Genomic DNA, 22070 nt, shown 5'->3' with positions numbered 1-22070 from the left:
ATGCCTTCAAATCAGCAATTCCACCCCCCCTCTACCCCTCGCTCCGAGAATCCATCTGCAGAAATAAAAATACTGCTACTGGCCAGGATATTTACTGCCCATTGTTCTCAGCTGGTGAGGGCAAAGAGAATGCCACGTCGTGGGGTGTCATCAGCCCTTCAAAAGAATGAAGCTAGTTCCCTCTAGATGCTGGCAGAGATTCTAGAAGGTGTTGGGGAGCGTGAAGAGTAAGAAGCAGATAAATGTGATTAGGATGGATTCCTTTTGTAAAACAATGGCCCCCCACCCCGTGTATGGGGTGTGTGTAGAGTACATACTTACATATGTCTGCAGAGGAAAATGTGAAACAAAACAAGCGAGCTTGTTATCACGGGCTACCTGATTGGGAGGGGGGGTGATATGGGAATGGGGAGGGGGAGGCATCCCTGGTGAAAACAGCCTGCTGTGATTGTGCCCATTTGTGTAGATGAAGAGAGCCTTGGAGGCCTGGTCACCCCAGTGTACGTGGGGGTCACCCTGGTGTGGTGAGATTCAAGGTCACCTTCTTTCTATCTGCCTGTCTGAATTCTTTACAATAAGCATGTATTATTCATAGAACCAGAAATAGCCCACAGAGAGCTGTTTTCATTGAAAGGTGGAGGGGAGAGGAAGGAGTGTGTCCCGCATGGGGACCCTGTGTCCCAGGAGGCCAGACTCTCCTGCAGGGACAGTTCTCCTGGAGAACTTGGGCGCTCTGCCTGCCTCCCACCCCTCATGGCTGCTCCACCTTGCTTCTGGGGGAAAGTCTGTAGGCCCTCGGTGCCCCCCCCCCCGCCCCAATGCCCTGGGAAGAGCCCTGTCCAATGCAGGAGCCTGGGGCAGCTAGCCACCTTCACGGTCACGACTGTCTTTAAAAACTTTTTGTATTGAGGTAATTGGACACTCACATGCAGTTGTAAGTAACAACAGACAGAGAGCCAGTGTACCCTTCACCTGGTTTCCCCCAAGGGTAACACCTTGCAAATCGATAGTCCAATGTCACAACCTGGGCAGCTAACACGGATAAGATGCACCCACCTTTTTCAGGTTTTCGTGGCTTTACCTGAACTCATGGCATGTGTGTGCACATGTGTAGACCACTGTGCGCACCACCACAGGCAGGACAGAGACTGGTTCCCCCCCTGAGGACCCCTCCTGCTATCCCTTTGCAGCCACAGCCGCCTCCCTCCTTCTCCCCCACTCCTGGTACCATGAATCAGTCCTCTCTTCCTATAATTCTGTCATTTTGATACAGCTCTATAAATGGAATCATACAGCTGTTTCACTCAGCACAATTCCCATCCTCCTCCTTTGGGATCTAAAAGTGAACTGCGGGGCAGCACAGGCATGGGGTTGGAGACCCGGCTGGAGTTTCCAGATCCTTTTGTCTGAGTCTCCGTTGTCTCATCCAGAACAGGAGACAGACAACGCTTGCAGGGGTGGAGGGAGGTAAGCTCTTCCTTACGAATGCCAGCAGTGTTCACCCGGGGCACGCACTAACAGCCCAGCTGCTTTAGGTGGGCCTCGTCTCAACAGCCTAGCCAGCCTGTGAAGCAGGTTCCATTCTTCCCATCGCTCAGATGGTGACACTGGGAGCAAATGGTGGAACCAGGACTCACATCCCAGAGCGTCCAGCTCTGGTGTGGCACCATTTCTGTTTGGCAGGGAGGAGACTGGAGACTAAGGCTCAGAGTAGTGATGGGACTCGTCCCAGGGACACAACTAATTTGTGGCCGAGCCCGCTGCAGAGCCTGGTACTCCCCACCCCTCGCCCGGCACTGGTTCGCCTGTCCCCCTGGGCCTCAGGGGGATGCCCAGAGCATTCCCGTGCACCTCACCAGCAGCAGACTGGTTTGCTGCTACTTAGGAGATGCCCAGTACCATAGTGGCATCTGCCACTGCGGGATCCCAGCTGGCTGGTGCCAGTCCCAACTCAGCCACTGACCAGCAGGTGACTTTAGGTAAGTTGTTGAACTTCTACATTTCTCAGTTTCTAAGGAGAAGGAGGGATTTTTTTTAAAAGATTTTATTTATTCATGAGAGACACAGAGAGAGGCAGAGACACTGGCAGAGAGAGAAGCAAGCTCCACGCAGGGAGCCCGATGCAGGACTCGATCCTGGGACTCCAGGATCACGCCCTGAGCCGAAGGCAGACACTCAACCACTGAGCCACTCAGGTGTCCCTAGAAGGAGGGATTTTAAATATGAAGCTCAGATAGTGCCTGGCACATAGTAAGTGCTCAGTAAATGTGAGTCGTTATTCACATGTGATGATTTACTTAGCCCCAGGGCCAGCTGCCAGCTCTGCATTCTGGCTCTGTAGGCTGTGTGATCTTGGGCAAGTTGCCTAACCTCTCTCTACCGAGGCCGGCTGATGAAATAGGCTAACGCTCACAGAATGCCCGCATCAGTATCTGTTTAGAGCAAGCACGGCCAGCTCGTTATTATTACTACCCTCCCCCAGCACAGCCCAGCACCCAGAAGGCAAGTCTTACAAGTTGGGTCAGTTTTAACCACCCAGTCGGGGGTGGAGGTGCTACTCAGACGGTCCTGACCTGTCCTCCTGGGACCATAGCACAAACTGCCTTGGTTCTGACCTTCAACCTCCCGCATCTCAACCAACTCAATAGTCTCTCTCCTCTACCTTCCTACTCAGCCTCCATGCAAATGCAAGAGTCTACCAACCAACTCCAGCGGCATCATGGCCTGTCCCAAATACCTTAATGACCGGAAGTCCTTGTGATCGGGTCTTGCCAGCCTCTTAATCTCATGTGCTCCCCATATGGCAGCAGGCCTGAAATCCATGTCTCAGTTTTCAGGCATCCAGGGCTCCTCTGTATCTGCTGTTCCCGTTGCCTGGAAGGCCTGCTTCCTCCCTGCCTTCTCTAACCTCAGTAAACATGTCTCCTCCTCCAGGAAGCCTCTCCTGACTCCCTGAAGTGGTCCTAGGAGTTCCTTCCCCATTCTGCTATTACCTGGACTACCTCATCATAATGATCCACTCTGGTCTCTCCCACTGATCCATGAGCCACTAGGCAGAGACGAGTGGTTTCCTGGCCATGTCCCTGCTGCCCGGCAAAGCACCAGTGCACAATGGATGCCCATGAATGTCTGTGGAATCACTGATGGTGCTGGTGGGGCCAGCCTGCCCTTCTGCACGTGCCTCCTCAAATCTTGTCACTCATGCCCTTCCTCAAGAAGCCTTCATGGCTCCCTTCCCACTGGAAGGTTAAGCCCTAACTCAGTGTCTTTGTGCTACTGCTTGCTCTCTCTGAAATATTCTCTCTTCTTCTTCATCTAGGTAGCTGATACTTAAGGTTGACTTCCTCAGGGAAAACTCTCAGGCCCTCAGACCAAGCCAAATTTCACATGATGTGATCTCCTAGTATCTTTTTCCCCTCCTTAGGAATGCTCACGATTGTAGTTCTATAATTCTATAATTTACAATAACATCCTGGAACCTGCAAATGTGGTCTTGTTTGGAAAAAGGGTCTTTGTGGATGTGATTAAGTTAAGGATCTTGAGGTGAGATAATCCTGGGTTAGCTCAATGGGTCCTATATCCACTGACCTGTGTCTTTATAAAAGAGGAGGTGTAGGAGAGCCTGGGTGGCTCAGTCGGTTTAGTATCCGACTCTTGATTTCGGCTCAGGTCATGATTTCAGGGTTGTGAGATCGAGCCTCATGTCAGGCTCCATGCTGGGTGTGGAGGCTGCTTGGGATTCTCTTTCTCCCTCTCTGCCCCATCCTCCACTCACACTCTCTCTCAAAAATAATCAGGGACGCCTGGGAGGCTCAGTGGTTGAGCATCTGCCTTTGGCTCAGGTTGTGATCCCCAGGTCCTGGGATCGAGTCCTGCATCGGGCTTTCCGCAGGAAGCCTGCTTCTCCCTCTGCCTCTCTCTGTGTGTCTCTCATGAATAAAATAGAACCTTAAAAATAAACAAACAAATAAATAAAAGAGGAGGCATAGACAGAGGAGAAGGCCATGTGAAGGCAGAGGCAGAGATTTGAGTGATGTGGTCATAAGCCCAGAAACACCTGGAGCCCCTTGGTGCTGAGAGAAACAGGAAAGAATTTCCCCTGAGAGCTTCTAGAGGGAATATGCCCCTGCTAATCGCTGGACTTGGGACTTTCACCCTACAATATCATGAGAGCACACATTTCTGTTGTTTGAAGCCTCCGGGTCTGTGGTAATTTATGATGGCAGCCTTCAGAAAGTAAACAGATCCTTACATATCAACTTATTTAATCCCCACCCAAACCCATGAGATTATTACTATTTTAAGGTCCATTTTACAGATAAGGACACTGATGAAAGCAAAAGTCAGTAATTTGCCTAAGGCCACCAGCTAGTAAGTGGCCAAACTGGGATCCCCCACTCCCTGCCCCAGAGAGCCTGGCCCCAGCAGAGGTGGGTTAGTGGGTAGTACCTGCTGCTCTGCTCCCTATCTGGAAAGCCACAGGAGCTCCTTCCCCAAGACCCTCACACGTGGACGGCCTGTCAAGGGGATGGGAGCTCACAACTTCTCAGGGAACAGCATTTCTCATAAGAATGCTTGTCCTCATGCTGGGCTGAAACATGCCTCCCGGGGACTTTCAGGCCCGGGCTCACCATACTGCAAGTCCCAGGATACCTGAAAGCTGCTCTGGAGACAGCCAGACTCTTGGTTCCCACATTACTGCCTGCTGTGTGTCCTGGGCCCCAGGGCCTCCTCATCCCTAGCGGGGACAAAGTGATGGTACCTGCGTCTTGGCTGGGTAGTGTCCACGCTGTGGCAGTAGGGGTGCACTCACTGCAGAGCTGAGAGGCGGGGCAGCAGACCAGGACATGTATAATATGCAAATCTCACAGTGGTCCCACAGACCGCCCTCCCTGGTGAGACAGCCTCAGGGTCAATTCCAAAGTCTTTCCCACAGCCTACAGATCTTACAGGCCCTGGCCTCTGCCCACTGCCCATCCTCATCCCCACCATTCTCCTACTCACCTCTCTGTAGCCCAGAGGTGTCCCTCCTTCTTTAGATTCTCAAATATGTCACATTTTCTCCCAAATCAAGCTGCTTAGCCATGCTTAATGCGAATGCTCTCCCCTTTTCTTTGCTGGAATCTAAGCTCCAGGAGGGCAGGGGCCTTCCTTCTGTTCACTGCCCTCTATCTAGATCTTAATGGCTCCCTGGTACTAGTGGGTGTCCAAAAATATTTGCGGAACGGGACTGAATGGATGGACCTTTGCCTCGCTAAATCCTACCCTCCCGTCCAGCCTCCACCGACCGTGTATCACATCCTTCCACTATTTTATGGTGATGGTGATTTTTTGCCTAGTGGTGAGGCTATGGGCTCAGGCCTAAAGACTCCTGGCTCTGCCACTTGCTAGCTGTGTCACTTACAATATTGCCTTTCACCTGTGACCCTGAGATCTCCATCGGCACAAAGGGGGAAATCCGGGACGGTGGGCAGTGGTGTCTCCCCGCCCACCGATGGCCCAGGATGGCCTCAGTCCCAGGTGAAGGCGAGGATGAGCCTCCGGGGCCTTCAGCCCTTACCGGAGCCCGCAAGCAATCCCCAGGGCAGCTCCGACCCAGCGGGCGCCGCGACCCCGCGCGACCCGGGGCGCTCAGCCGCAGACCCCAGCCTTCCCCCGCGCGGGCCGCGGGGCCAAGTGCGCACGCTCGGGCCTCCCCGCACCTCCTCTGGCGGCCGCCGAACCGCTCCCGGCCTCGGCCCCGGGCGGGGGCGGGGCGAGCGCAGCGCCTTCCCCCTGACTGGCAGGAGCACGGGCCAATCGGAGGGGCGGCCCGGGGAGGGGCGGGGCCGCGCCGGGAGCCGGGCGCCGGGCGATCGCAGGAGCTGCAGCCGGGAGCGTGCGGCACGCGCCTGCCCGCTGCCCCGAGCGCGGTCCCCGGTGCCGCCGCACCTCGACCCCCGCCCCAACGAGCCGCGCGCGTCTGCCCATCTTCCTCGTTGGCTTCTTACGATTTTTCTTTTTCTTTTTCTTTCTTTTTTTTTTTTTTTGCACGCAACCTTTTTCTTTTCCGTTTTGTCCTTTTTAAGGCGGGGGCGGTGGCAGCGTAAGCTCGGGGCGGGGAGGGGGCGGCCGGAGGATGCGGCGCGGGGCTGCGCTCGCTACGTTCGCAGCTGCTGCCCGGCTCGGGCCCGAGCGCCGAGCAGGTGGGTACAGGTGCGCCGTGGGGGGGAGGGGTGGGGGCGCGCCCTGGCCGAAGGGGACCCGTGCACCGGCTGATGGGCGGACCCCGCGGCAGGGGACGCGGGGACCGGCGCCGCCCCGCCCCATCGCCCACCACCCTCCCCAGCCTTCGCGCCCCTCCAGATGCCCTGCCACTCTCGTGTCTCACCTCCGTGGTCCTCCACCCTTCCGCTCCCATCCCCCATTCCCTCCAAATCCCCCTTCGGCGTCTCCCAGCAGGGGGACTCTGCGCCGCCTCCCTCCGTAGGCCCCTTCCCGGTTCCGCGCCCCCAGCCCCCTCTCCCTCACGCCACCCCCATTTCCACTCCTCTCCCCATTCCGCCCCAGATCCGAGGAGGGGGAGGGGGACCCACCGGCAGCCCCAGGGAGTGGCGCGGGGGGCGTGGCCGACCGGTGCCCTCCGAGTCCGGCCCACTGAGTAAGTCAGGGTCCCCCCAGGTCCCGGGCGAGGTGGCACAGAGGCTGGAGCCGCGGGCCGCTCCGGGGCGGCGGGGGGCCGGGAGGGCGAGGCCGCCCCACCCGCACCCCCGCACCCCCGCCCCGCGCACGGCACCCGCCGCGGCGGCCCCTGCCCCGCACCCCCCGCGCGGCTCCGCCCACGTGGGCGCGGGGAGGAGGCTGAAGCGCTGGGAAGAAAGGCTGGTACCCACCCTGCTGCCCCGCCGGCGCGCCCTGGGCGCACGCAGCCTCGGGAGATGGCGCGCAGGGATTGGCTCCGCGGGCCGGGCACCTTGCCGGGGCGCCCTGCGTGCAGGCCCCAGCGCGCTGTGCCCTCATCCCCAGGCCGCTGCCCCCTCACCCCCTCACCCCCTCACCCCCCCACCCCCCTCCCTGCTGCGCGCTCGTGAGGATCTGGCCTCATCCTCCCTGATGGAGGCCAATTGCCGGGCTGGAGTCTTTCGCCATAGAAGGCCCCCCGCCCCGAAGCCCCCCTCCCCCTCCCCCTCCCCCGTCCCCACACACCCTAGTCTGCCTTTTACTGATGGCCTGGCCGGCCTGGGCTCTCTGCCAGCCTCTGCCCGGCTCTTTAGACGCCAGAGATACGGTATCTAACGGCTGGTCCTCCGCCGCCCCCACCCCTTTCACGCACCCTGGGAGGGACACTGTCCTTGGCCCCTGCTGTGCTGTTCCCTCTGGGAACGCCCTTCCTTCAGCTGACCAGCTCCTTCTCCAGCAAGGTCAAGGAGAACCCCTTGCCCCGCCGGAGCTTCCGTGTATGGTGCGGCGGGACACGCTGTCGTGTCTGATGCCTCAGCCTCCCAGGCCGGGTTAGGAGATGTAGAAGGGCGAGGGGAGCCTCAGCCCCTCACACAGGGCTCTGCTCACAGTAAATACCCCACGTGAGGGGGGCCCTTCCCCACTGAGTGACCCCCTGGCGTAGGGTGAGTCTGTGGAGGAGCTGGTTTCTCCTCGAGACCTCGGGTGGGTGGGTGGCACTGCCATGAGCCCAGGTGGCCAAGGAGGCTTGGGGATGGCATATGGGATGGTCAGGACCCCTGTCATTTGCTTGCCCAGCAGGGCAACTCCCAGATCCGCTGCTCTCAGAAAGGTCTTCTTGACGTGGATGGTGGCTGTTGGGACTCTTGCACATGGTCTGTAATGCCGAGCCTGTCTCCGGAGCTGGGGGTAACTCCCCCCTTGAGGAGACTTCTCCCAGTGAGGAATCCCTCAAAGGGTCTGAGTGTGGCCCCAACAAATGTGATGGTTGCCGCTGTCCTTCAGAAACCATCCTTAGCTCCTGCTGCCTCTGTGACCTCCCATGTTCCCCACATCCTGGCTTCCCTGGCCCAACTCTGTCCCTGCCACATGTGCCACCTCTGTGTTCCCCGGACATGTCTTCACACGCAGGCTTCTCCCCACATCCCGTGCTTCTGTTTGGTTTGGGTTTTGGGTTTTGGTTTCTTTGGGCAATGTCCTCCTCTCTCGTCTGCCTGGAGAACTCCTATTCATACATGAAGGCCCAGGTCTCCTGTTTCAGTTTGCTGGTGTTTCTTCACTTTGCTGTACAGATTGTGGGTTCTCTCACCTGTGCCCTTTTAGAACATATTTCCATATATAGTTGAAGATGTGTGACATTTTTCCTTAAGCAAACCTTGCGCACCAGAGAGTGGGGACACAATGAGGTCTGAGGGGCAGCCCTGCTTGGATGGGGGCTCCACCTTCCTGGAGAGGTAGTTACGCTGGCACCCATCACGTCAGCGCTATGAGAGGGACGTGCATAGCGGGGGACAGAGCTGATGGTCTCTCCGCAGGTCTGACTGGCAGGTTTCATGCTGAGGAAGCAGGATGGAGGTCCCCGCTCTCTTAGCGTAGACCGTAGGTTGGGGCCAGGAGAGGAGTGGCATAAGCAACTATGGCTAAGCCAGACACATGCCAGCAGCCATTGCCACTTGTGCTGGAGCTGTTTGCTGAAGTCCCTGGGAATGGGACCTGCCTCCCTGCAGGCTCTGGAGCCAGACTGCCTGGTTTCCATTGGGGCCCTGCCCTTCACTCAGCTGTGACTTTGTAACTAACACGGGGTGCCTCCCTCAGAAAGACTGGGGTCGACTGCACTGGGTTCTGGTTCTCCTCGCTTGGTCTCTTGGGGGGATTTGAGTCGCCTTGTAGGGCTTCTGAAATCGATTAACCTTTGTCCTGGTCCTTAAGGCTGTGTGATCTCAGACAACAGGATTAACCTTTCTGAGCCTCCATTTCCTGTACAAAATTGGGGCAGGGGTCCCTCTGGCTGGGCTGGTATGGGGACCAAAGTGTGGTCTCTGGGCATGGGCACCACTTCCTAAGTGGTGATGGTGAGGGAGCTTATGGTTAAAAAATTCATCCTTTGGTTTTGTCCCAGAGCAGCCACCCCATTTAGAGGCCCTCTGAGCCCTTCCTTCCCTAGCTAACAACATCAGGCCAATAAGCTAAATATTCAATCAATGGGAGTGAAAGATGAAGGGAGTGGGTACCTGTCGGCTGATGGGAGTGAGTGCACACCCGTGTGAGATGTCGAGGGCTGCGGGCAGGAGTCCTGAGTTTATAGTATGCACAGTCAAGGCCACCCACTCGGCCTGAGCAGCTCCTTTGATGCTTCTGTCATCTGAGCTGCTTTCCTGCTCAGTGTTTACAGTGATTTCCGCTCAGTTCCTAGGAAGACTCTTACACCCCTAAAAGAACAAATCATCAGCACCAGCTAGGTGAGCTGAGCTGGGACAGGACAGGGCCAGGTCAGAGGAGGGGCTGCATCAAGGACCAGCTGGGACCCTCCTGGCTGTGCCACCCTGGGCAAATCTCTTAACCGTCTGTAGCCCGGTTCCTTTTCTTGTGATGCTCATGGGAGGAGTATAGCTATCGTTGCTTAAACTCCCCCTCCTGCTGTGAATTATCTCACGGAAGCTGCACAGCACCTCTTTAGGGAAAGATTACGTGAGCACCTGACAGGCAGGGGCTGAGCCTGGAGGTGGAGGCGGAGGCGGGACTCACCAGTGGGGGTCCCACGCTCCAGATCCTAGGGGTTGCTCCATGGAACACGCTGATCCCTGTAAAGCAGCGTCGACCTTCTTACAGGACCCATGTGAGGAATCAATCAGAGGAGGCTTCTCGGGGCTTTACATCGAAATAGGTTACCTTGAAGCCAGAAGCCATTAGTGTTGCTGTGATCTGAGGCTCAGGAAAGGACTCCAGGGCAGGCCAGCAGTGGGACCTTGCTTGTCATTGTCACTCTAGCCCAGAATACTGTCAGCAAATGTTTTCTTTGCTCTGGCCTTTCTAAGGCCAGGTGGGCAGCCCAGGGACTATGGGCCAGCTGGGGGGAGGGCACGAGCAAGGAGAGGGCCTGAGAGCCTGAGGCTGTGAGGCAGGGGCTAGAAGCCCCTCCTGTGCGAGGTGGGACGCTGGTCCAGAATGGCCCAAAAGTAGCAGAGTGAGGGTGAGGCCCCCTCCCCAGCAGCGACTGAGGCTCTCCTTTCGCCTTCGGTATTAGTATTTATTTTTGGAAGTGCGACAGGAAATATTTTACCTCTCATTCATCTCTAGAAATGAATTGAGATAAATGCCATTTTTTTTCTTAATTGTAACAGTTAATACTTGTTAAGCACCCACCAGGGGCTGGGGTGCATGCCGTCGTTGGCAAGCTGTGGCCCTATTAGCCCCGTCTGCTTCTGTAAATAAAGTTTTATTAGCACTCAGCCACGCCCATTTGTGCACCTGTTGTCTGTGGCTGCTTCCCTGCTCTGTTGACAGAGTTGCACAGCTGTTGCCATCACCTGGAAAGCCAGAAGCACTACCTGGCCCTTTGCAGCTTGAGTTTGCTGTCTCCTGGTCTGTGCTGTCCCTGATTTGAGTTCATTCGGTTTTGGACACAAGCTCAGAGGGAGGTGCCTTGTGTTTCTCACTTTATAAATGGGTACAGACAGCCTCTGAAGCCTGCCCCAGGGCCACAGAGCTGGTACGTGGGGGAGCAGGGTCTGCACCCAAGCAGGCTACATTATTACTTTTTGGGGGGGACATATTTTTTGTTAGCTCCTAATTGAATTTTACCATGTTTAGAGAATATAGTCTGTATGTTATCTATAACATTATATCTATTTTTAAAAACTTATTTACAATTTCTTTCTTTAAAGATTTATTTTATTTCATTTTTTAAAATATTTTATTTATTTATTTGTTCATGAGGGACACAGAGAGAGAGGCATAGACATAGGCAGAGGGAGAAGCAGGCTCCATGCAGGGAGCTCGATGTGGGACTCGATCCCAGGACCCTGGAATCATGCCCTGAGCCAAAGGCAGATGCTCAACCACTGAGCCACCCTGGTGCTCCTATAGCTGTTTTTCTTTTTCAAAATTTATTTAGGTAATCTCTACACCCACCAAGGGGCTCCATCCCACGACTTTGAGATCATGACCTGAGCCAAAATCAAGAGTTGGATGCCTAACCAAACTAAGCCACCCAGGTGCCCCTATGGACAATTCCTTAATGATCTGATTCCTGATCATTTCTTAAAATATCTTTGTGTTAAATATATATGTACTATTTAATAATGATGATCACGTTAATTATATTTAAGTGTACGAGTCAGTGGTGGTATGTTCATATTGTTGTGCAGCCGTCCCCATCAAGTCCAGAATGTTCCCATCATCCCAGACTGATAGTCCATGATCTTACCATGACCCCATACTGCCTTGTATGAGTTTTGTAGGAAAAAAGCAAATGGTGGTGGCATCATCATTTGGCATGGGAGGCTTTGATGGCAGCTTTGGGTTTGAATGCTGGCTCTGCCATTTGCCAGCTGATGGTGGGCGAGCCTGTGTACTTCTCTGAACCCCTTACAAGTCAGTGTCCTCATTTGTAAAATGGACAGCCCCAGTCCCTCTCCCTGCAGGTCACATGGGCATGGGGATGAACTAAACAGAGGTGAAGGCCCAGCCTCCTGCGGTGGGCAGTAGCTATGACTCTATGACTCTGTTCCCTTGAGCAGCCACACCTTAATGGGGTGTTAGGTCTGTTTCTCTGTGAGGCCTGTGGTGTCCCCTTGATCCTTTCCAGGCCCTGAAAGTATCCTCAGGACCTAGCACATGCCCTGAAGTCCCTGCCTGGACCTCAGAGGACCCAGATGCTGTGTGGATGCGGCCTCCTGCTGTCCTTTCTACCCAATGGCCCAGACTTGGCTGCAGGGCCATGCTAGGGAATGAAAGGAGGTTCTGTATGCCATCCTGAGACTGCCAAGGGCTGCCCATGTGGCAGTAATGCCCTTGTGTGTGCCAGGTCAGGGAACGCGCTGGCTCAGCCTGCTGGCCTTAGTGCCTCCACCTCGGCTGCATTCTGATTTGGGAGCCCTGGACTGGCCCCTGTTCCCTTCCTCAGCTCGAAGGGTGGGACATACCTCCGAGGGGTGCCCTGCTTCCTTTGCAGGGTAGGCAGCCTGCGAGGATCACAACTATGGGAGTGGAGGCGAGGAGTGATCTGGTGAAGTGGCTTTCTACTTCTCCTAGCCGTGGGAGCCCCTGTCCCTCCCCCCACCCCATTCCCATTGTATCCTGTTGCTTCTGGACACGGGTCAGTCCTTTCTGCTTGCTGAGACATGGGGTTTTATTCAACGGGGTCACAACCTAGATTCTCTGGTGAAATAGTTCCCCCCCTCTCTGCCCCTCTACCCTTGCTTTTTAAAAATTGAGGTGCAATTCACATGACATAAGACAAACCATTTTAAAGTGTACCATTCAGTGGCATTTAGTACATTTGCAAAGTTATGCAACTGCTGTCTGTCTCTAGTTCCAAAACATTTTCATCTCTTGCAATGAAAGGCCTGTATCCATTAAGCACTTACTCCCCATCCTCCCCTCCCTCGGCCCCTGGCAACCACTGGTCTGCATTGCATCTCTAAGGATTTGCCCATTCTGGACATTTCGTGTTGATAGAACCCTATTACATGTGGCCTTTTGCGACAGCATAATGCCCTGAAGGTTCATCCAGGTTGTAATGGGTGTCAGTGCCTTGGTCCTTTTTTATGGGTGAGTAATATTCCGTTGTGTGGCTAGATCGCTTTATATTATCCATTCATCTGTTGTTGGATGTTTGGGTGGCTTCCACTTTTTGGCTAGTGTACCTAGGGTTTGAAGCAAGGCTTACGGAGTTAAAATGTTGTTCCTGGGATCTGTCCTGCCTAGGTTCTGTTCTGGCACTTCCACTCTGTCTTCTCACTGCCAGTCCATCATTCAGCCACTCAGCCCATGCTCCTGGATTGCACTTCATGCCAGGCACTGTGCTGGGAGCCTCCAGCCTGGACTTGTTCTTGACATCTGGAGAATGATTTCTTGGCTTCTCGTTTTCCAAGCCGGGGCATGGGAGTGCCCTGAGGCAGGAGGAATGGCATGGGGGCCAACCTGGATGCTCCAGAGAGGCAGCTGGCATGGGAGCCCGGCTGCCTTTCTGTTGGCTCCTGGAACATGCTGGACTCTTCCTGCACCAAGGTTTGTGTTTGCTGCTTGATGTCTGGCACACTCTTCCCTGTCCTCACCCGAACCATGGTCTTCTCATGCTTCACATCTCGGCTTGAATTTCCCCTCCCCCCAGAGGTCTTCCCTGTCCACTGTAGGTAGATACCTGTCTCCCTTCTGCTGTTATTCTTTTCTACTGCATTCTTTTTTCTTCTGAAATCATCACCATCTGAAGGGGTTTTTCCTCGTTTATCATCATTCCTCCATCCCCATAAGCCAGGGCAAAAGCACCAGCAGGGCAGGGACCTTGCCTGGCGTGTTTGTGCTCATCTTTCAACACAGGGTATTGGCACACAGTAGGTGCTCAATAAATAATCGCTGCTGTTGCTTGGAGTCAGATGTGACTTAACTACTTGATTGCACCTTGTTAGCTCCGTGACCTAGAGCACATCTCCTAATCATTCTGAGCCTCACTCCCTTTTTTGGTCAATAGGAAGGCCATCCAGTGTCCCTAGCCCTGGTGCGCAGGTCAGAATAACCTGTGCAGACCGCCCAGAGCCGTGTTGGTGTGCAGTAGGTGTTTGTAACCGGTGCTGCTGCTGGTGGTAGTTGGAGATGTGGTCATAGCGATTGTGGATGAGTCTCCATGTGCTGGGTGATGTATATACTTGCTCGCCCGGAGGTGGGTAGGGGCTCCTAAAGCTGAGCTCCTGGCCACTCGCCATTGCTCAGTGCCTTTGAGCCCTGAAATGTGGCTCTTCTGAATTGACCTGGGGTGGTGAGTAAAAAAAATACACACTCGATTTCTAAGACTGTATCAGCAGGAGAGTGAAAAAGATCTCAGGAAAAATGTTAACATTGATTACACATTGAAATGCTATTTTGGATCTGTTGGGCCAAATGAAATGTATTATTAAAATTCATTTCACTTGTTTCTTTTTGTTTTTAATGTGGCAACTAGAGAATTAAACTTTGCTGGTGGGGCTCACATTGTCTTTCTTTCCGGCAGTGCTGCTTTAGAGGTTCACGTCCTTGGGAGCAGGGGCCAGGTTCTGGGGGGCTGCAGCTCTGCCTTCTATGAAGTGCATGGCCCTAGGCAGGTTAATTAAGTTCCGTCGTGCTTCAGTTTCCTCTTCTGTAAACAAGAAGCTCAGTCTGATGACAAGCAATGACAGTGCATATTTGAGGGCTTCCTGTGTGTCCCTGGAAGGAACGAGGGCCCCATGAAGAGGAGGTGTGGCAAGGTCTCAGCCCACATCAGCTTTCATTCTGGGGAAAGAGGGACCCACACAATCTAAATAAATCACAAACCCTGTCACTAAGACTGTGATGCTTCCCTGAAGAATCTAAGGAAGGAGGCGCCGTGGACATCATACCTGCCACGAGAGCTGGTCTCGAGGTGGGAGCCAGCAGGGATGGCTCTCCATCCAGCCCGGTGCATAGCAGGTTCTCTGTAACTGGCAGCAGAGATGACTACTCGGGAATGGCTCAAGAGCACTGGGTCACTCTACCCAGCAAACCTCCACATGATGGCTCTAGCCTTTTTAATCCCAGCGCATGTAATAACCACATCAGGATTTTGCTGCTGTCCCCTGAAGAATTTGCAACCTCATGTGCAGTGCATTTCCTGTGGCTACCGAATGCAGGAGTCTATCCTAGAAGCTTCTCTATGGCCAGCTCTGATTGGACGAGGGCAGCTGATGGCCAGGTTTGATTTTTCAAAGGCAGCTTCTCGGGGCGTGGCACGGCCTCCCTGGTATTGTGTGCATCTTGTCTACTCTGCACCCATCTCCACTGCTTCCTATCAAGGCCTGGGAGGGAATCTGAATTTCATCCCCGATCCAGCCTGGAACCACTAGGGAGACAAGTCGCTTCACCCCTGGGAGCTCTGGCGTCCTGGGAGGTACCCACCATGTCCCCATCACAAGCTGCTTGTGCTCCCTCCACGTGGAGAGATGCCCGGGAAGGGCTTTGTTTCGGTTTTGCAGGGGTCACCTGGCATTGTCCCTGTTTTCTACGTGCACGCCGGCCTTCAAGTGCCTGGCATGGTACTGCCTGCTGGGGTGGGAGGTGGAGAGTGGGGCATGCTCACGAAGAAGCAGAAATGAGCCTCAGGTGGGTTATGGAGGGTGGGAACATCTTCCTTTCCTGCTCTTCTCAGCCTGCACCACCGCAGTGTTGCGGAGTGAGTGAGTTACCTGAGGTTGCACAAGTAGAAATGGCAGTGGTGGGGCTGCTCTGGCTACTTGTACGGTTGCTAATTGCATATGAAAAGTGTGCAGACCTTAGCTGGGCATTCAAAGGTCCCATGGTGTGCTCCCAGCTCGGTTGCCATCATTTACTCCAGTGAGCTGTACCTCCCTGCTCAGCACTGCTCTTTCTTCCAGATCCTTGTATGCCATCTCCCTCTGCCTGTGACATCCTGCTTGCTCCATGGCCCAGCTTGGATGTCACTTCCTCCATTCTCACTGGGCCCCCAGGAGAGACCTGTTTGCTTATTACCCTACAAGTTCGGATTGAGTGAATGAAGTCACTGGGATTGGATAAAGACAGGAATAGCCAGGAAGCAGAAGAATGCACCAAAGGAGCTGCTTCTGCTCATCTCAATTTTGCTAGCATGGCGTGGCCTGCTCCTGCCTCTCTCATCCCACGCCTTCAGTAGGGCATGTGTCCAGCTACACCATCTGTCCACTGTTTCTGACTGAGCCAGGCTTTTTGCACATGCTGTTCCCTCTGATAGATTTGCCTGTTCGCTTTTCCTGTCCTCATCCAGCCAGTGAACACCCTCCACTTGTGCTTAGAATCCATCACTAGCTTTATTTCCTCCAGAAAACCTTCCCTGTTGTCCCCCTTCTCGTTCCCCTTCCTCAGGCCAGGTCAGGCATGTCCCCAGGGCTCCTGCTGCCCTAAGAATCCCCCGCTTACTGTCCTGGACATGGTATTGCAGCTGTCTGTGACTTGTCTGACTCTCCCACTAGGCAGAAGGTTCCAGAAGGTTTTAGGAAGCTTGAGATGCCATCTGATTTGCAACAGGATTCCCAGAGCCTGGCACAGGGTGGGTCAATAGATTTTTGGCCTTTGGTCTCACAGATCATGATAATGTCAGTGCTAAGAGGGGCCCCAGTAGGGGAGGTGGTCCGTTGTTATGTCAGATCCGCCCTGTCCTTAACTAGTGTCACTCCATTCTCTGTAACAGCCACCTCATGACTACCCTGCAAACCTTAGATAACCCAGTACTTGGGGCAGAGGCACCCTGGTGGCCGTGTTAGCCCAAAGGGACCATTGTGGAGCTTCTGTAGCTTCTTCATAAAGGATCCCCCGCACATGGATTTCACCGTCTTGCATTGCAGTCTGCTTTCAGTTCAGGACTACAGATATGCTAAAAAGCTGTTCTTCAGAATCCAAAACATCTCATGTTGACTGAAGGTTGTAGTTCTTTTTTTTCTAAAGTTTATTTATTTATTTATTCATGAGAGACACAGAGAGAGACAGAGACACAGGCAGAGGGAGAAGCAGGCTCCCTGCAGGGGGATCCCGATGTGGGACTTGATCCCAGGACCCTGGGATCATGTCCTGAGCTGAAGGCAGATGCTCATCCACTGAGCCACCCAGGCGTCCAGGTTGTAGTTCTTGTTAAATTGTCCTACTTTTTCCCTTTCCCCCATTGCACCTCCGAATGCAGCTTTGGAAGACGTGGCTTCTTTCGGGAAGTTGGCAGGATTGCTCCCTGGGCCAGAGCAACTGGACCGGTGAGCTCATTAAGCCAGGTAGTAATTGGGTTCCTGCAGCAAGTCTGGTTCCTTCTAGGCTGGGGAGTAGGTGATCTCTTTGCCAACCAGATACTTTATGGTGAACAAGGGCCAGGATGCCTACAGATTGTGCCTGTTCTGTTTTAACCTTCAGGCAGATGGGTTCTTCACTGACATGAATGTCTCCCTGGATTAGTCACCCAGGACGAACCCAGTTGATGACAGCCTGGGCATTTGAGATCCTGAGAGTCCTCTACAGGGGTGACTAAAAACAAATACAAGACAGTTCAGGCCAGGGACACAGGCAAGTCCTATTGCTGGGTAGGCTATTGGAAATTGGGGGTGCTCCAGCCAGAAGATGGGGGAGGGGTGCCAGGTACCCCAACCCTCAGGTGTTAACAATACAGATTGTGAATTTGGGATGTCACGGTTCACAAACTCCTGGTTTACAGCTTCTCTTCATGTTTGTTGATGAGCAGAGGGCTTGGTAGGGAAACTAAGAGGTCAAGTAACTGGGATGTTGGAGGCATAAGTCGCTCAGGCAGGGATGTGGGCTGATTGGTTTGGGATGGGGTTTTAACTGTCCATTGGGACAGGTACACAAGGGACCTCTGTTCACCAGAGCTTCATTAACATCTGTCCCAGATCTGCAAGAGCAATACCATGACATTTGAAAATACCCATACTGTGGACTTTGTTGTGAATTTCAACCATCCCTTCCTACTTTGGTTTAAAGCACTGAGCTGTCATGAAGGTGATTCCCAAAACATGGCAAGTGGCCCCATCCCTCCTTGTGGGCATGTCAAGTTGTAGCTCCAAATCCTCCAGCCCAGTAGACTGGTAGTAGACATTTCTTTAGATGGTGTTCCATGGCTGTTGGACAAATAATTGAAGTGCTCCTGTTTGCTGGAACCAGAGAGAAAAAAAATCATGAATGATTTGAAAACCACCTGGGGGCATCTAGCTGGCTCAGTTAAGTGTTCAACTCTTGACTTTAGCTCAGGTCACAATCTCAGGGTCATGAGATCAAGTCTTGCTTTGGGCTCCATGCTGGACATGGAGTCTGCTTAAGATTCTCTTTCTCCCTCCCTTTTCCCCCTCCTGCTCACCTTCTCTCACTCTCTTAAAAAAGGAAAAGAAGGGATCCCTGGGTGGCGCAGCGGTTTGGCGCCCGCCTTTGGCCCAGGGCGCGATCCTGGAGATCCGGGATCGAATCCCACGTCGGGCTCCCGGTGCATGGAGCCTGCTTCTCCCTCTGCCTGTGTCTCTGCCTCTCTCTCTCTCTCTCTCTCTCTCTCTGTGACTATCATAAATAAATAAAAAAAATTAAAAAAAAAAGAATTAAAAAAAAAAGGAAAAGAAAAGCCATTTAAGAAACTGAAAAATTGTCAGAGAGGTAATTTTGCTATCTGGGTTAAAAATAATTAGCCTTTTGAAGTTGTCACTCTACCTTTTATTCCAAACTCAGTGTCTTATTCACTTAGTGCAAAAGAATGCAGTCAAGGAGGAGCAGAGGAACCAAAAAGACATGAGACATGTAGAAAACAATCAGTAAAGTGGCAGAGTTGAACTCAGCTCTACAAATATTAACATTAAATGTGAATGGGTTAAACAATCCAATCAAAAGGCAAAGATTATCAGAACATAAAAATGATCTAACTATATGCTGTCTATAGGAGATACATATCTTTGGATTCAAATATAAGATAGATTGAAAGTAAAAGGATGGAAAAAAATATATCATGCAAAGAGCAAAACCACAAGAAAGCTAGAGTGGCTGTATTGGTATTATATAAGATAGACAAAATAAAAAACAGAGATACGGGTGCCTGAGTGGCTCAGTTGGTTAAGCATCTGCCTTTGGCTCAGGTCATGATTCTAGGGTCCTGATATCAAACCTTGCATTGGACTCCCTGCTTGGAAGGGAGTCTGCTTCTCCCTCTCCTTCTGACCCTCTCTCCTGCTCATGGTCTCTCTCTCTCTCTCAAATAAATAAATAAAATTTTTAAAAAAACATAAAGAGGGACATTTTATAATGATAAATGGGTCAATCTATCAGGAAGGTATAAACAACCATAAACACATGTGCACCTAACAACAGAGTGTCAAAATCCATGAAACCAAAACTGACTGAAATGAAGGGAGAGATAGATAATTCAGTCCATCGTTGGATACTTAAATACTCCATTTTAGGTAATGGATAGTACAACTGGATAGAGGCTCAACAAGGAAATAGAAAACTTGAACTACACTGTAAACCAACTAGAGCTAACAGAAACATCAGAATATGTATTCTCAAGTGTACATGGATTGTTCTTTAGGACAGACCATATGCTCAGCCATAAAACAAACTCAGTACATTTAAAAGAATAGAAATAATGCAAAATATGCTTTCTGACCACAAGGCAATGACATTCAGGAGGCAATACCAGCAAACAGTGCCTGGCCTGTAGCTGATGCTCAACTCTCATCTTGTCAGTCCTACGTCTAAGACCTCCACTTGTCCTTCTGATTTCATCCTCCATCACTCTCACTCATACCTTTACTTCCTGGCCTGACTGAGCTACTGACTTTCCCACCCACTGTTTCCAGCTTCCTTGCATTTGCTTATGCTGCCTCACTTCCTGAAATGTCTGTTCCTTTGCCTTCTCCACCCCCATCCTGTCTCCTAAGTTTGCATCCTGTCCTTCCTACCTTCCATGAACATCTGCCTTAGTGAGCTACAATGAGGAGAGTGCATAAGCAACTGATCAGAGCAGTGGTTCTCCAAATGGGGTCCTGGACCAGCAGCACGAGCATCACTGGGGGCATTTTAGAAATGCACATTCTTAGGCTCCTCCCTGAGCTACTGGATCAGAAACTGGTTTGGGACCTGGCAGCCTGGCTTTTAACAAATTCTGTGGGAAATTCTGATACTCCCTCCAGTCTGAGAACCAGAGCAGGAAGTAGTTACACAGTCGGTCTATTTGGTCATCACGAAGACAGTTGACAGCTGATTGGTTCCCTCCAGTAGTCAGGAATCACCCATGCTGTCCTGCTATATCTACAACTGAGTACAGAGACCCTTGCTTCCTAACAGCAGTTCCTAGAAGGCAGTCCAATAAGCACAAGCATGTTGCCATTGGTGCTCAGAGTGAAGGGTGCTTGGGTTCCAGTGGTTTCCTGTGGAAGAAGGAAGATGTCCTGGCCTTCTTGTACTGTACTCCCTCTTTGTCATGGATGTGGGCTATAATCTCATTTCTAGGAAAGAGGGAAAGTGGCAGAGTGTGAAAACCACCCCTGAGCCTGGAGTCCCAAGGCTCAGGTTTGTATCCTGCCCACCTACTGCTGTAGCCTTGCAGTGGTCCTTTTTCTCCCAGGGTGTGTGTGGAGCACCTGCTGTGTGCTGGGCACTTGGTCCCTGCCCTCTTGAAGTGCAGTGAGCAAGGATGATAATCATAGACAATTGCAGAACAACACTATACCCTTACCTCTCTCTGGATTTGTTTCCCCCAACTGTAAGATGATTTTTATACCATAATCTACCCTAATATACAAAACAGGGAAATGATGGTTTTTTCTTGGATATATTTTATGACCTTAAACTTATGACATTTATAAGGTCAGTGCATGAGAATAGTGAGGTTGCTTTGATGATTAGAGCTTTTGAAATGAAAAATTTGGGGTGATAGTTGTGGTCTTAACAGCCGTGGCATCTTCAGTGTTGCCAGGCTTTTGTTGTGGTTGTGGGAATAGTTTGTGTTTTGAGAGTCCTTATGTACCACACTTGCCGTTGGTAAGGGTTACTGTTTGATCGGCAACTTGGCTTGTGATCTCAGGATGCCCTGTACTGGAGGTGGTAGGAGAGTCTGTGCAAACAGCCGCACAAAGCTGGGTTTTCACCTGGTACCTCAGGTCCATGCAACGGGGTCTGCAAAGGGTTAACGTTTGGTGTGCAGGTCATTTGAATTTGCATGCTGTCTGTTTTGTTTAAAATGATTATACCTGAGGGATGCCTGGGTGACTCAGTGGTTGAGTGTCTGCCTTTGGCTCAGGGTGTGATCTTGGGGTCCTGGGATTGAGTCCTGTATCAATCTCTGTGTGTCTCTCATGAATAAATAAAATCTTTTAAAAAGTTGATTATGCCTGAAAAGATGGAATCAAACGTGTTGCTCTAGATCCCAGACCCCCAAGCATCTTCATGGAATGGAGTGTGCAATCCAGGCCCTCATCACCTCCCAGCCCTGCAAAGTGCTGATGGTTCTGCTCCGATTTAGACATTGGCCATTGTCCCTTTGCAGGCTGTCATCTGCCCTTTAGTACCATGTTTGGTCTCAAACTCCTAAGTGTCCCATGTTGCTCAGTCTGGGACCTGGAAAGGCAGAGTCTCCAGGGCCATCACTGATGGAGCTGAGCTGTGTGGGAGGAAGAGCTGTGTGAGGGCCAGCCCTAGCCTCATCTTATCTCTGTGAGCAGATCCTTAGGGTCCAGGGTCCTCCTAGGAGGGCTGCAGGTCCCGTCTGCCCGCTCCTTCTGCATAATGGCTCTAGAGTTATTGGGTGTTTGGAGAGAACAGCAGTCAGACGAGGAAAGGGGGATCTCTTCCTGAAATTACACCTGGTTATGCCACTCCTCTGCCTGACGGGTTCCTGGTGGCCAGGGATGAAGCATACACTCTGTCATTATATCTATGACCTATTCTGATCCTCTGACTTTTACTGTCTTAGCTCAGGCTGCCATAATAAAAATACCATAGACTGGGGGGCTGAAACATGGGAAATGTATTTTCATTGTTCTGTAGGCTGGGAAGTCCAAGATCAGGCTGCTGGTCAATTTTGGCATGATCTGCCTTCCTGCATTCTTACTGTGTGCTCATGAGGAGGCAGGAGAGGGTGAAAGCAGGCTCTCATGTGTCTCTTTTTTAATTTTAAAGATTTTATTTATTTAATCATGAGAGACACAGAAAAAGAGAGACAGAGGCAGAGGGAGAAGCAGGGTCCCTATACGGAGCTCCGTGGGGGACTTGATCCTAGGACCCTGGGATCAGGACCTAAGCTGAAGGCAGGCAACCATTGTGCCACCCAAGTGTCCATCTCTTGTGTTTCTACTTATAAGGGCACTAATCCCATCTTGAGGACTGTACGCTCATGACCTCGTCTTAACCCTTGTTACTCCCCAAAAGCCCCAACTCCAAATACCATCCCA

The 22070-nt window shown here is 52.2% G+C and overlaps 1 protein-coding gene across 3 annotated transcripts in view; it reads left to right on the top strand.

Moving 5' to 3' along the window:
- The first annotated feature begins 5856 nt into the window (after positions 1 to 5856).
- Positions 5857 to 22070, top strand: part of JAKMIP1 (janus kinase and microtubule interacting protein 1) — a 140568-nt gene continuing 124354 nt past the window's right edge. For 2 of the 3 annotated variants that reach the window (XM_077878713.1, XM_077878714.1), the window contains exon 1: positions 5857 to 6185. The gene's annotated coding sequence lies outside the window, so the exon portion shown is untranslated. The remainder of the gene's footprint in view (positions 6186 to 22070) is intronic. The other variant, XM_077878717.1, reaches the window with a different exon arrangement.

The sequence above is a fragment of the Canis aureus genome, chromosome 2 (genome assembly GCF_053574225.1).
Source record: "Canis aureus isolate CA01 chromosome 2, VMU_Caureus_v.1.0, whole genome shotgun sequence".
In the NCBI taxonomy this organism is placed as follows: domain Eukaryota; kingdom Metazoa; phylum Chordata; class Mammalia; order Carnivora; family Canidae; genus Canis; species Canis aureus.
The sequence above is the reverse complement of the archived record's forward strand: the minus strand, read 5'-3'. Positions and strand labels throughout refer to the sequence as shown.